Source organism: Pleurodeles waltl, chromosome 12 (genome assembly GCF_031143425.1).
Source record: "Pleurodeles waltl isolate 20211129_DDA chromosome 12, aPleWal1.hap1.20221129, whole genome shotgun sequence".
NCBI lineage: Eukaryota > Metazoa > Chordata > Amphibia > Caudata > Salamandridae > Pleurodeles > Pleurodeles waltl.
Window position 1 is genome coordinate 41,554,786 of NC_090451.1, and position 13,692 is coordinate 41,568,477.

The 13,692-nt window shown below is 45.5% G+C and overlaps 1 protein-coding gene across 2 annotated transcripts in view; it reads left to right on the top strand.

Annotated features, from left to right (window-relative positions):
• The window catches only part of LOC138267477 (uncharacterized), a 229,616-nt gene that overhangs the window by 154,574 nt on the left and 61,350 nt on the right, over positions 1–13,692 (top strand). The gene's annotated exons all lie outside the window — the stretch shown is intronic.

Sequence of the window (13,692 nt, forward strand, 5' to 3'; positions counted from 1 at the left end):
CCAGGGGTGACCAGTGTAGCCATTGGGGATGACTCCTCAGATGAGGAGGTCTTCATAGCCTTCAACTGGAAAAAGGGCCCAACAGGTGAGTTGGAGATTCCAGAGGGAAGTAGACACTTCCACCACCTACTGGTGAATGGAATCCCAGCCACTGCCCTGAGAGACACTTGTGCCAGTCACACTATTGTGCATGACAGGCTGGTGTTCTCAAACCAGTACATCCCAGGTGAGACTGCCAGAGTAAGAGTTAGCCCAGACAGGGTCACTGATAGGCCTGTGGCTTTTGTGCCCATAGAAGTGGGTGGGACTTTTAGCTGGAGAAGGGTGGTAGTCAGTACAGACCTCCCCCTTGATTGTCTCCTTGGAAATGACTACCCAGAGGTTAGTCAGAGCCCAAGAGAGGAACTGGTCCAGTGCCAGTCCTCTCCCAAGGATTCTGGAGGTCCTGCCCCTGCAGTAACTGCAAGCAGGCCCCAGAAGAAAAAGAAAAGAAAACAGTGTAGGAAGGGTGGACAACCTTTAGCCAAGGTTCCAGCAAGCCAAGGAGATTCTGCTCCAGTAGGAGAGAACTCCAAAAATGGCACTGGTAAAGTCCAACCTGACCCACAAGAAGTCCTGGCTAATCAGGCAACTGTTAAGCCTGAGTGGGTGGCTCCTCAGCTAACAGAAGAAAGAGTGGAAGAAGGGTGTTTACTACAAGATGTGGTAACCCCCCACTCTAATACAGCAGACAGGCACCCTGAACCCAAAGAAGCCTGTAACTTAGCCCCTTCCCTTGTAGGTGAAGAGCTAAAGGTGTGGTTCTGGGCACTGACAGCTGTCAGTGGCCTCTGCTGGGTGTTAGCCTTTATGGCTGCACTATCCTTGGCATGGTGGTCAGACCCCATGCCAAATAGCAAGTTAGGCCCCCTGACCCTATTGGTCATGGTGGGGTTACTCCAGCTCTGGGTAACCTCTTTGGGTAAGCTAGGGGTGACCCTGGCTAAGATACGATTAGCAGAGGTGGATACCTCTAACCCCAAAATAGAGAGAATGGGTGGAGACATTAAAGACACAGACAAGAGGCAATTCAGACTAGGTCCTATCACTGTGGAAGTGGGTCAGTTCCCCAGAGGGAATGACCTTAACAGGAGGATGTAAGGCAGAGTAGGCCCTGCAACAAACCAGCCTATTTCCTCTACTCTTCCTCGCCTGACAGACTAGGAAGACTCTCCCAGCTTTGGCTGAGTCTCCTGGCCTGTGGGCTGGGGGGGGGGGGGGGCTTGTGTAAAGAAATGGCTCCCTGTTGCAGTTACCCCCCACTTTTTGCCTGATACTGATGCTGACTTAACTGAGAAGTGTGCTGGGACCCTGCTAACCAGGCCCCAGCAGCAGTGTTCTTTCACCTAAAATGTACCATTGTTTCCACAATTGGCACAACCCTGGCACCCAGGTAAGTCCCTTGTAACTGGTACCCCTGGTACCAAGGGCCCTGATGCCAGGGAAGGTCTCTAAGGGCTGCAGCATGTCTTATGCCACCCTAGGGACCCCTCACTCAGCACAGACCCACTGCTTGCCAGCTTGTGTGTGCTGATGAGAACAAAACGAGTAAGTCGACATGGCACTCCCCTCAGGGTGCCATGCCAACCTCACACTGCCTGTGGCATAGGTAAGTCACCCCTCTAGCAGGCCTTACAGCCCTAAGGCAGGGTGCACTATACCACAGGTGAGGGCATAGGTGCATGAGCACTATGCCCCTACAGTGTCTAAGCAAAACCTTAGACATTGTAAGTGCAGGGTAGCCATAAGAATATATGGTCTGGGAGTCTGTCAAAAACGAACTCCACAGCTCCATAATGGCTACACTGAATACTGGGAAGTTTGGTATCAAACTTCTCAGAACAATAAACCCACACTGATGCCAGTGTTGGATTTATTAAAAAATGCACACAGAGTGCATCTTAGAGATGCCCCCTGTATTTTACCCAATTGTTCAGTGCAGGACTGACTGGTCTCTGCCAGCCTGCTGCTGAGAGACGAGTTTCTGACCCCATGCGGTGAGAGCCTTTGTGCTCTCTGAGGACAGAAACAAAGCCTGCTCTGGGTGGAGGTGCTTCACACCTCCCCCCTGCAGGAACTGTAACACCTAGCAGTGAGCTTCAAAGGCTCAAGCTTCGTGTTACAATGCCCCAGGGCACTCCAGCTAGTGAAGATGCGGCCCCCTGGACCCAGCCCCCACTTTTGGCGGCAAGTCCAGGAGAGATAATGAGAAAAACAAGGAGGAGTCACTGGCCAGTCAGGACAGCCCCTAAGGTGTCCTGAGCTGAGGTGACTCTGACTTTTAGAAATCCTCCATCTTGCAAATGGAGGATTCCCCCAATAGGATTAGGGATGTGCCCCCCTCCCCTTGGGAGGAGGCACAAAGAGGGTGTACCCACCCTCAGGGCTAGTAGCCATTGGCTACTAACCCCCCAGACCTAAACACGCCCTTAAATTTAGTATTTAAGGGCTTCCCTGAACCTAAGAATTTAGATTCCTGAAACTACAAGAAGAAGAGGACTGCTGAGCTGAAAAACCCCTGCAGAGGAAGAACAGAAGACACCAACTGCTTTGGCCCCAGACTTACCGGCCTGTCTCCTGCCTTCCAAAGAAACCTGCTCCAGCGACGCTTTCCAAGGGACCAGCGACCTCTGAATCCTCTGAGGACTGCCCTGCTTCCAGAAAGACAAGAAACTCCCGAGGACAGCGGCACTGCTCCAAAAGAACTGCAACTTTGTTACAGAGGAGCAGATTTAAAGACCCCTGCAAATCCCCGCAAGAAGCGTGAGACTTGCAACACTGCACCCGGCGACCCCAACTCGACTGGTGGAGAACCAACACCTCAGGGAGGACCCTCCGGCGACTCCGAGACCGTGAGTAACCTAAGTTGTCCCCCTGAGCCCCCACAGCGACGCCTGCAGAGGGAATCCCGAGGCTCCCCCTGACCGTGACTGCCTGAACCTAAAGTCCCGACAGCTGGAAAAGACCCTGCACCCGCAGCCCCCAGCACCTGAAGGAACGGAACTTCTGTGCAGGAGTGACCCCCAGGAGGCCCTCTCCCTTGCCCAGGTGGTGGCTACCCCGAGGAGCCCCCCCCCCTTGCCTGCCTGCACCGCTGAAGAGACCCCTTGGTCTCTCATTGAAAACCATTGAGAACCCGACGCGTGTTTGCACACTGCACCCGGCTGCCCCGCGCTGCTGAGGGTGTACTTTTTGTGCTGACTTGTGTCCCCCCCGGTGCCCTACAAAACCCCCCTGGTCTGCCCTCCGAAGACGCGGGTACTTACCTGCTGGCAGACCGGAACTGGGGCACCCCCTTCTCTCCATTGGAGCCTATGTGTTTTGGGCACCTCTTTGACCTCTGCACCTGACCGGCCCTGAGCTGCTGGTGTGGTAACTTTGGGGTTGCTCTGAACCCCCAACGGTGGGCTACCTTGGACCAAAAACTGAAACCTGTAAGTGACTTACTTACCTGTGAAACCTAACAATACTTTACCTCCCCCAGGAACTGTGAAAATTGCATTGTGTCCACTTTTAAAACCGCTTATTGTGTTTTATGTAAAAAGTATACATGCTAATGTAATGATTCAAAGTTCCTAAAGTACTTACCTGCAATACCTTTCAAATGAGATATTACATGTAGAATTTGAACCTGTGGTTTTTAAAATAAACTAAGAAAATATATTTTTCTATAACAAAACCTATTGGCTGGATTTGTCTCTGAGTGTGTGTTCCTCATTTATTGCCTGTGTGTATGTACAACAAATGCTTAACACTACTCCTTTGATAAGCCTACGGCTCGACCACACTACCACAAAATAGAGCATTAGTATTATCTCTTTTTGCCACTATCTTACTTCTAAGGGGAACCCTTGGACTCTGTGCATACTATTCCTTACTTTGAAATAGTGCATACAGAGCCAACTTCCTACACTAACTCACTATCATAATGTTCAAGTCATGACCAAAAACTTTTAAGTTACCTTATGCAAGTCACAAATATTGATCTGCGCCTTACTTGAAAATCGGGAGAGTCCCTTGGCCTAAGACGGCATCATGTGACAATCCAGTCAGCAAGTGTAAGTTGTTTATACTTTAATGAAGCCTAAACGTGCGTGCGTCACGTAAACTACAGCATCGCCGGGCCAAAGAAATAGAAGAAATATTTAGATCCAAAGTTTTCCATATCTTAAACAAAGGGAAATCAAAACAATCTCACTATTCCCATCTCGCCCAAGGGCCATTAATTTGCCCTCCTTGTCTCAAAAACTCACACACACCTTAATTATAATCTTGCCGGGTCTGTCGTCCTAGGACGGCTACTTACAGAAATCATGTCCTTGAGCATAAGCGTGTGTTCTTCAATAAAACCATACATGCATGCAACACTTTGAAAGTCACAGTGTCAAACCATTCAAAATAAGACGCATTAAAAACTGTGGTTCCTCATATTTAAATAAATGAAACCGAAAACCGATTCAGAGAATACACTGTTTATCCCTACGGGCCATAAGATGGTCTGATACAATGTATGATGTTTCTTTCCAACCAATAAAAGTTTGGATGTGACCATATACAAGTATGCAATAATCCAATGTCTGACACACCATAGAAGTGGAGACAGTATTCAAAGAGAGAATATTGATAGTAGAGGTTATCCAGTATAGGATGTTTCATAGATTCACATGCTTGAATCTTTCCTGTCGTCGAAGTGGGATCCCCACGGTATCTAATAAAGCAGTACATAACAATAATCATAATAACCATAGAGTTTACAATACAGACAGGCCTAAATGTGGTAGTCTGTCCATGTCATTTTTTTAAAATGGACCGAACTTGAGCCATAACCAATCTGGTGACAGCACCCTCAAGAACACTCCCAAGAGAAGCTCCCTTCCTCAGATTTTCACCGCACGTCGAGTGTGAAGGGAGTCTCCCTGAGCTCTGCTCAGTTCTTTCCACAGTTTTCTTCAGAGAAGGTTTGGACTTTCTCTACTTCCAAATTATATCTGTATCTAAAGGTCTCTTTTGTCCCTGCAAGACCTGTGGGAAAAAGAGAGTTCATGTGGATGATCCACATAAAATCTGTATCTACTGCCTTCACCCGACTCATAAGGCAAAAGAATGCAAAATCTGGTGAACCTTCCCACCGAAACCTCTCAGAGACAGAGAAGGCAGATTGTTACTGTGGCTACAGAAAACTAAAGCTCAGAAAACATCATCTGATTAGGACAGTGACTCTGTTCTTAAATCTCACAAGATCTTTTGAGGGAACTTCTGAGGAGAGCAGGAAATCATCACTCTAAGGAGTCAAAAAGAAAAACAACCCTCTTATATGTTAGCTTCATCTGCTCCAGCTACCCCCTGAAAGCCAATAAAACAAAAGGAGAAAAAATGTCCTGTTGTTTTGCCATCGACGACGAAGTCACTGTCGACGGCAGCTTTGTTGACGACCACCGTATTGTACCGCCACTGTATCGTCGATGAGACCATCCGTGTCAACGACAACATTTTCCAAGCTGGTTCCAGTTTCATCTGCGAGAACCTCAGAGACGCCGAAGACTTTGCTGGCGGCGCCGTCGACAGCATCACCACTGGTGATGCTCCCCATAGTCGACGCTCCTCATCGTCGACGCTTCCACCGTCGACACCTCCGTCGTCGATGATTTCACCCACAGTCTACGGTTCCAAAGTCAGGGGGTACAACCGTTGACGCTGCCGACGATGACACCGTCGACGAGGATCAAGATTAAAACTTGCCATAAACCCACCATGGCATATGCAGCAAACATTTCACCTCTTCTTCCAAGGCACCTTTTAGACATGGAGGACTCGGATGATGAAGGACCTTTTGGACAAGCTCATAGTCCTTTGGAACTCCATGTGAAATATCAGGAAGAGGAAGACTAATATTATAAGGATGATCAAGGTCAACAGGTTGAGGGATACTATTGCACACCCTCTACTCAGAAATACGCTGAGCACCACTATTATCCGGGCTACCACCTCCCGCAGGAGCAGGCATTTATGCCTCGTTTGCTTATAGAGGATCTTCAGAACATGTTGGTGGATTACAGATGGCGTTTTCTGCCACAGACCAGAGTACCACCATCTACTCTGCAAAGTACAGCTTCTGTTCCGCCACTAGAGATTCCACCAATAACACCCAGAATGACGCCACCACCACACGCTGTTCCTCCGCCTAGGGACGATCCTTCCACATCGGAGGATGAAGCAAGGGAAGAAGGTGAATTACCGTCTCAGCATGACAAATGGCAGGATTATGTTATTCCTACTCCATCTCCTCCTCAATACCCTACAGCTGATTCTCCTCCTGAAGATGTTGGGGGGTTTCATTCTATTATAGAAAGTGCAGCAGAGAGATTTCATCTACCCATCACAGTGAAGCATTCCGATTGCTTCTTGTATGATTTCAAAGATCAAGCGCGGAAATCAGTAAGGTCTATTCCTAATTGACCACCTATGGCAGGAGGGCGTCACAATTATGAAGAACCCAGCTACGGTGCCACCGGTCCTGCCATGGATTGACAAGAAATACAGGGCTCCATATGATGCTCCTGCATGTCTCACATGGCACCCTAGGCCGGACTCTGTGATATCACAGGCTGCACAGAGACGTTCTAAAAATCCAGCAGCCCCTATCTCAGTGCCACCAGATAGAGATGGTCGACGCCTTGACACAATAGGAAAAAGGTTTTCTCTCATGTCGGCCGTTACAGTAAGAGCTGCTAATGTTTTGGCAATCCTAGCACGCTATGATAGGCAGATGTGGTCCGATATCAAGCCTATGCTTGAACTCATCCCTGTGGAGCATAGTCAGGAAGCAAAGAAGATCTTGCAGGAAGGAGAGCAAGCCTCTTCTGAGATCATTGATAATGCCATGGACATAGCCTCATCTGGGTTTCGGCAATTGGCAGGCGCTGCTGTTCTGAGGCGCCAGGGCTGGCTGAAAGCCACTTCATTTTGACCTGAAGTGCAAACAAAGATTTTGGATACAGCATACGACGGGGACATGCATTTTGGCAAGCATATAGATGAGGCCCTTCTTGCCATTAAAACGGACACTGACACTGCTAAGTCCCTTGGCTCTTTACAATACAGAAGGCTACCTTTCCGAGGGGCAAGGCGACGTGGCTCTTCCTCCTATAGACGATCTTACTTCCGTTCCCAGTCGTTTCAGCCTTACCAGCAATACAAACCATCACAGTCGTATCGCCAACCAACTACGGCTGGTTTCTCTAGGCAAGGATCCTGTCGGAAGCCTTCGCATCAGCCCAGAGACACAGGACGCAAGCAATGACCCAGTAGACGTACCAGCCACTCGCCTGTTCCAATATCAAGTAGGGGCAAATACATCCAGATATCCCCATAATTGGAAAACTATCACCTCGGATCAATGGGTGTTGGACATAGTGGCTTATGGCCACACCTTAGAATTCACTGTCAAGCTGCCAACCACTTCCCCAAAAGGGGCACATTCCCCTCATCTTCACTTATTGAAAAAAGAGGTCAAATTGATGCTTCTCAAAGGAGCAATAGAAAAAGTTCCAATGGCTCAGCGAGGGAAAGGATTTTATTCCTGTTTTTTCCTTGTGCGAAAGAAAACAGGGGAATGGAGACCTATTCTAGATCTTCGGCATCTCAACAAGTACCTCCGCAAACAAACTTTCAGAATTATCACTTTTTTCAGACATATTAAATCTTCTGAACAGCAGAGACTATATGACATCTCTAGACTTGGAGGACGCTTATTTTCATATCCCCATCCATCCCAAACATTGCAGATATCGTCGATTGACAGTGGCTGGTCCTCACTATCAGTTCTGAGTCCTTCCCTTCGGGCTCAGATCCGCTCCTCGCATATTCACCAAGTGTCTGGCTCCAGTAGCAGCTGCTCTCAGGAAGCAGGGTCACCAGGTCTTTCCATACCTAGATGACTGGCTTCTGAAGGCGTCCACTACGCAAGGAACTTGAGCAGCGACAAAAGATTGCATTACACTTTTTCAGAGACTAGGTCTCACGCTCAATGTGAAAAAATCTTGCACAATACCCACTCAGAGGATGATTTTTCTCTGAGCTATCCTGGACACGCAGCTGAACAAAGCTTTCCGTACGCAGGAACAACCGGATTGCCTAGCATCTCTGGCCCAAATAATATAAAAAAGAAAGTTTGTTTCAGTGAGGTCGTACAAATCGCTCTTAGGTATCAACCACCATCAACCTTGTACTAAATGCACGTCTCAAAATGAGACCATTGGAGGAAGAATTGCAAGTTCAGTGGAACCAATTGCAAGGTTTGTTCGAGGATCGCATTCTGGTTACGCCAAAAACAATAAAGGCATTGGCCTGGTGGGCTCACCAGTCTCATCTTTCGCAAGGTCTCATGTTCATTCCGTTAGTCCAACAATTTATAATTGCCACGGATGATTCCATGGAAGGATGGGGAGGGCATCTCTAAGATCTGCAAATCCAGGGGAAATGGTCAAGCCACCAAAGGCTGATGCATATCAACAGCCTAAAACTCAGACATCTTCTTCACTTTGCAAGCTTTCCTCCCAAGGATAAAAGGTTCTCGAGTGTTGGTGCGGACAGACAACACAACCAGCATGTATTATATAAACAAACAGGGAGGCACGAGGTCTTTAACACTTTCGCAGGAAGCTCAGGTACTATGGGACTGTCTGACAAAACAACATCTCTCTGAGAGCCGAGCATGTTCCAGGGGTGCGCAACACGCTGGCGGATGCACTCAGCAGGACCACAAATGGGAACTGAATCAAGCCCAACTGGACAAAATTTTTGCAACATGGGGAAGCCAACTCTAGACCTATTTGCAACGAACGGCAATACCAAATGCCGATTTTACACAGGTCAGCATCCCCTCCCGGGGTCCTGGGGGAATGCCCTTTCGATGCAATGGTCCGGGATCTATGTGTATGCTTTTTCCCCCCATCCCGTTGATTCCCAAGGTCATAGCCAAGATGAAGAGAGAACCTTGTCGCCTAATACTAATTGTTCCCAAGTGGCCCCGGCAATGTTGGTACATGGAGCTTGTTCTAATATCAGAAACCGCACCAATACACCTTCCTCCAACTCCACTGCTACTTTCAGTGCATCAGGGGGAGATTCTGCATCCAGATTCGACGTCACTGCATTTGCATGCATGGCTCCTTAATTCCATGAATTTCAACATCTCAGAATAACCTCAGAATGTAGAAGTATACTTTCTAAAGTGAGAGCAGACAGCACAAATAAAACCTATTGATTCAAATGGAAGCTGTTCTTTTGTTGGTGTCAACAGCACAACTTACACCCTTATGAGGGCTTTGTGTAGCTAATTTTACCGTACCTCTTAATGCTGGCAAAATCTGGGCTTGTGCATTCTTCAGTGAAAGTGCATCGACATATAGACGTTCTTCAGACACGCCTCACTTTGCTCGTCGCGTCTTATTAAACAGTTCATGAGCGGTTTATTCAGAGCTTTTCCTCCAGTAATGTTGCCTCCTACTGAACGGCACCTTAATGTTGTACTTTCACAGCTAGTGAAACTTCAGTTTGTACAATTACATAAAGCAGGTCTTAAGTTCCTTACGTGGACGGTAGCTTTCCTTCTAGCGATCACTTCCACTAGAAGGGTCAGTGAAATTCAATCTTTTACCACACAACAACCTTTTCTGTGTTTTACTGATGATTTCGTCATTCTCAAGACAAATCCAAAGTCCATTCCTAAAGTTCCTTCTCAATTTCATCTGAATCAACCAGTTGTTCTCCGGACATACATTCCTAATCCGACATCTCCAGCGCAAAAGGTCCCTCCACACATTGGATGTGAAGAGGTGTCTTAAGTTCTGTCTTCAACTAAGTAAAACGTTTCACAAATCTGATCAGTTATTACTTTCCTGTGGACCTTGGCATCTGGGTTCTTCAGCAACAAAGTCAACAATAGCAAGGTGGCTATCAGTAACTATTCAGTTCTGCCATTCTGCAGCAGGAAAACCTCTACAAAGACGGCCTAGAGCGCATTCAACAAGGGCAGTTTCTACCTCTGCGTCTCTGTTTGCTGGGGTGCTACTGGATCAGATATGCTGTGCTGCTACTTGGAGGAATACCCACTCCTTCGCAAAGCACTATTGCTTTCAGGCCACCCATAGGACGGATGCAGCAGTGGGCCAAGCAGTTGCCTCTTGGTAATGTAGAATTTTGTTTTCTATTGCTATTGTCTATATCTTGTATTTTCTGAATACTGTTCCAAGTTCAACATCTCTGCATACAGTATGTTCATACTATGATTGGTATAGATACTTGGTTATATAAAAATAAAAGAAAAGAGAGCGAGAGAAAGGAGAAACAAAATACTTTCATTCCCTCCATCCACTTCAATTTTATTATACTGCTTGTTATTCTGATTCAAGTATGTGAATCTATGAAAGATCCAATACTGGATAAGAAATTAGTTACTTACCTGTAACTGCAGTTATCTAGTATTGGTATCTTTCATAGATTCACATGCGACCCACCATCCTCCCCTTAGAGGCTCCCTTTTACTGACTCAAGTAACATAGTTCAATCTCACGCTGAAAATCTGAGGAAGGGAGCTTCTCTTGGGAGTGTTCTAGAGGGTGCTGTCGCCTGATTGGTTATGGTTCAAGTTTGGTCCATTAAAAAAAACGACGTGAACAGACTACCAAATTTAGGCCTGTTTGTATTGTAAACTCTATGGTTATTATGATTATTGTTATGTACTGCTTTATAAGATACCGTGGAACTCCCACTTCGACTACGGGAAAGACCCAAGCATGTGAATCTATGAAAGCTACCAATACTGGATAACTGCAGTTACAGGTAAGTAACTAATTTCTTCCTTATAACCCAAAAAGAGGAAACAAAGTAGTAAGATAGATATAATGTTTGATTTTATGGGTCATTATAAATGGAGGCATAATATTCATGACCTTCAAATGTACATTAAAAAATAAAGACAAACAATATTGGATGCCTTTGTACAGATAAAAAAAAAAAAACATTTAAAATAACTTACTACAAACCAATGTAGAAAATGAATAAAATGTTTGCACCTGAGTGGTTCTATTATGTTTCTTCTATCCAGGGGCAGGCAGCATTATAAAGGGCATGCATCTTTTCACAGGTTGGAATAGGGCTATCTGGCACATTAATAGGCTCTCCTTTCATGTTCTCTTTGCAGTGGCATATTTTTCTGGTGAATGGATCTTTGTGTTGTTATTCCTAGTGATCTGTCACAATGTGGATTGTCACAATGGGTATTTGTTTGTTTTTGATCATTAAGGACCCAAATATATGGCATATACAATTAACAAATTCACTTTTTTAGTGATGGGTATTTATTCGTTTTGGCACAATTTGACAATTTTATTCTGTGAAGCCTGTCTAGCTCTTTAGTGAACAAATGTTTCTGTTATCAGCCTTGAAGAAGTCTCTAAGAAGGATGAAACACGTGTCGGCTGAACTCTCGACTTGATCAAGAACATCGATACAGACTAGAGCATCCACATTTTATTGACATTAATTGCTACTTATTTTAAGCACTATGTATTAACTGGAACATTATGATGTCGATTTGATTTCTTCTTGATTGATAAATTCCTTTTGTTAAATTAACTAAAAACTTGTCTTTGTACTTAATTTGTATATATATATATATATATATATATATACTTAATTGGTAGTAAAGTGATTACAATTCATATGCTCCTGGCCCTTGCTCACAACGTATGTCCAAGTAGAGTGCTCCGCTACTTTGTATAATTAGTCTTAGCAGAATTTTTTTTCTGGTTAGAATATTCACATCAGGGCAACAGTTGTGTTGTAGCGTAGGAGCACCATGATGTTGACATTTCTGAAACTTAACGAGATTGGCATGATTTAGACCATTGTTGCCATTTGTGAAGTATTTACAAGCGTTTCCTGCACTCTGCATCCCTATGTTCAGTACAATCACACTTGATCCCATTTCACCCCACAAAAAGTCAAAACACTAAGGACAACCACTGGGATGCTGTGCCAAACCTTTGAACACCCTGGATCCTCCTCTCGGGGCCAAACCCAACTACGCCTGATTCAGAAAACTGCTAAACAAATCTTTCAAAGAAGGGTTTTTCATAAGGCTAGATTAAAGACCTAATGAAGAATGTCATAAGTTGAGAATCACGCCCCCAACTGGACTTTAAGGGTGTGTCTGTAATTCCTTACTGTACCTTCACTGCTCTCATTAATTATATAAATGATAGTACCTCAGAGTGATCATAAGATGACGTGTTATCCCTTTGAAAAAACCTACATAGATAATGGCGTCTGTGTCTCATGGCCATCACCTCCATTTATCCAATATTACAGTCTCCATACACTATTGCGTTATCATCGTGGTCAACTAACCATCCTTTGGCCTTGAACTACTACTAACAAATCTGCTCAAAACTTTCTAAAACATTTTATAGTTTGGGTTTGGCATGCTGGTTTTCGTTCATATTTGTCAGGGAAGGGTGTAAAAAAAAATCTCCCATTTTAACTCCCAAAGGAATCTTTGCTCTGTGTCACAGAAAACAACACCCAACAGAATGTTCCCAAACTTAGCATGAGACCAGAACTGTGCTCAGTAAATGCCTCTGCTGGGTTCGGTGCCAGTCCGCTTAGTAGTTTACTATAATTAGCATTACAAAACTTGGGCTTGGTAGTGTTAGAGATACGTGAACAATCCTAACCTGGATTTGCCGACTGTCCACGAGCCGACCTTTAAAATATTGAAGGACCCCCCACCCACCTCCAGAATGGACATAGCATATACATCTACTTCAGAAGAAGAGGCACCAGATTGCATTTCTTCCCTAGGCGTAACTCACAATAGAGGAGGTGGAGAATCTGCAGCCGGTGCAGGTGGGTGGGACAGGTAACCGGCACTGCACACTGCTCCTACAACAGTGGTACACTCATCTGGCTAGACTCACGAACTCCACTCAAACCGATCAAATGTGTAGCAGCGAAGGTAGACACACAGCTCTTGGACAGTCAGTCAGATTAGTGAAATGTATGCAGTAAGCACAGCACAACCTGAATTCCTTGGGTAAGTGATCCAGAATGTACCACAGTTTCGGGACACAATTTTAATGGTGTCCAAAATACCTAGATAAGTCATAACTCGCATTTACGGGTACTCAAGCTGCCTACCTGGCAGCTAAGCTTTCTAGGTGGTTCAACAGCTGGTTGTTGGCAGACATATGGTACAGGTATTCACATTACCCACCTGCACACATTCTGCATATGGGAATCGTGGGGTGTAAAAACAAATAGGACCCCGATGCAGTGTCTGCAGCTTGTGGGTTTGCGCCATACAGAGAAGCACTGCAAACCACAATCACATTTTTTTTTAAGTGGACACAGACGTGGACAGTGAACCTATCGAAGCATTTAAGTCGACAGTAAGAAGAATTTTCTTTGAAATGTTTTACTGAATACGGAAGAAGCAGAGTTACACTGGAAACACTTTAAACCTACAGGGAACTGATGCTATCACGAATGCATCAAAGCACCCTCAACTTACACAAACCAAAAAAGACAGTACACTGGGCACACATTACTAAGAGATACAGAGAAGGTCACAAGGCATACAGGATGCTTGCC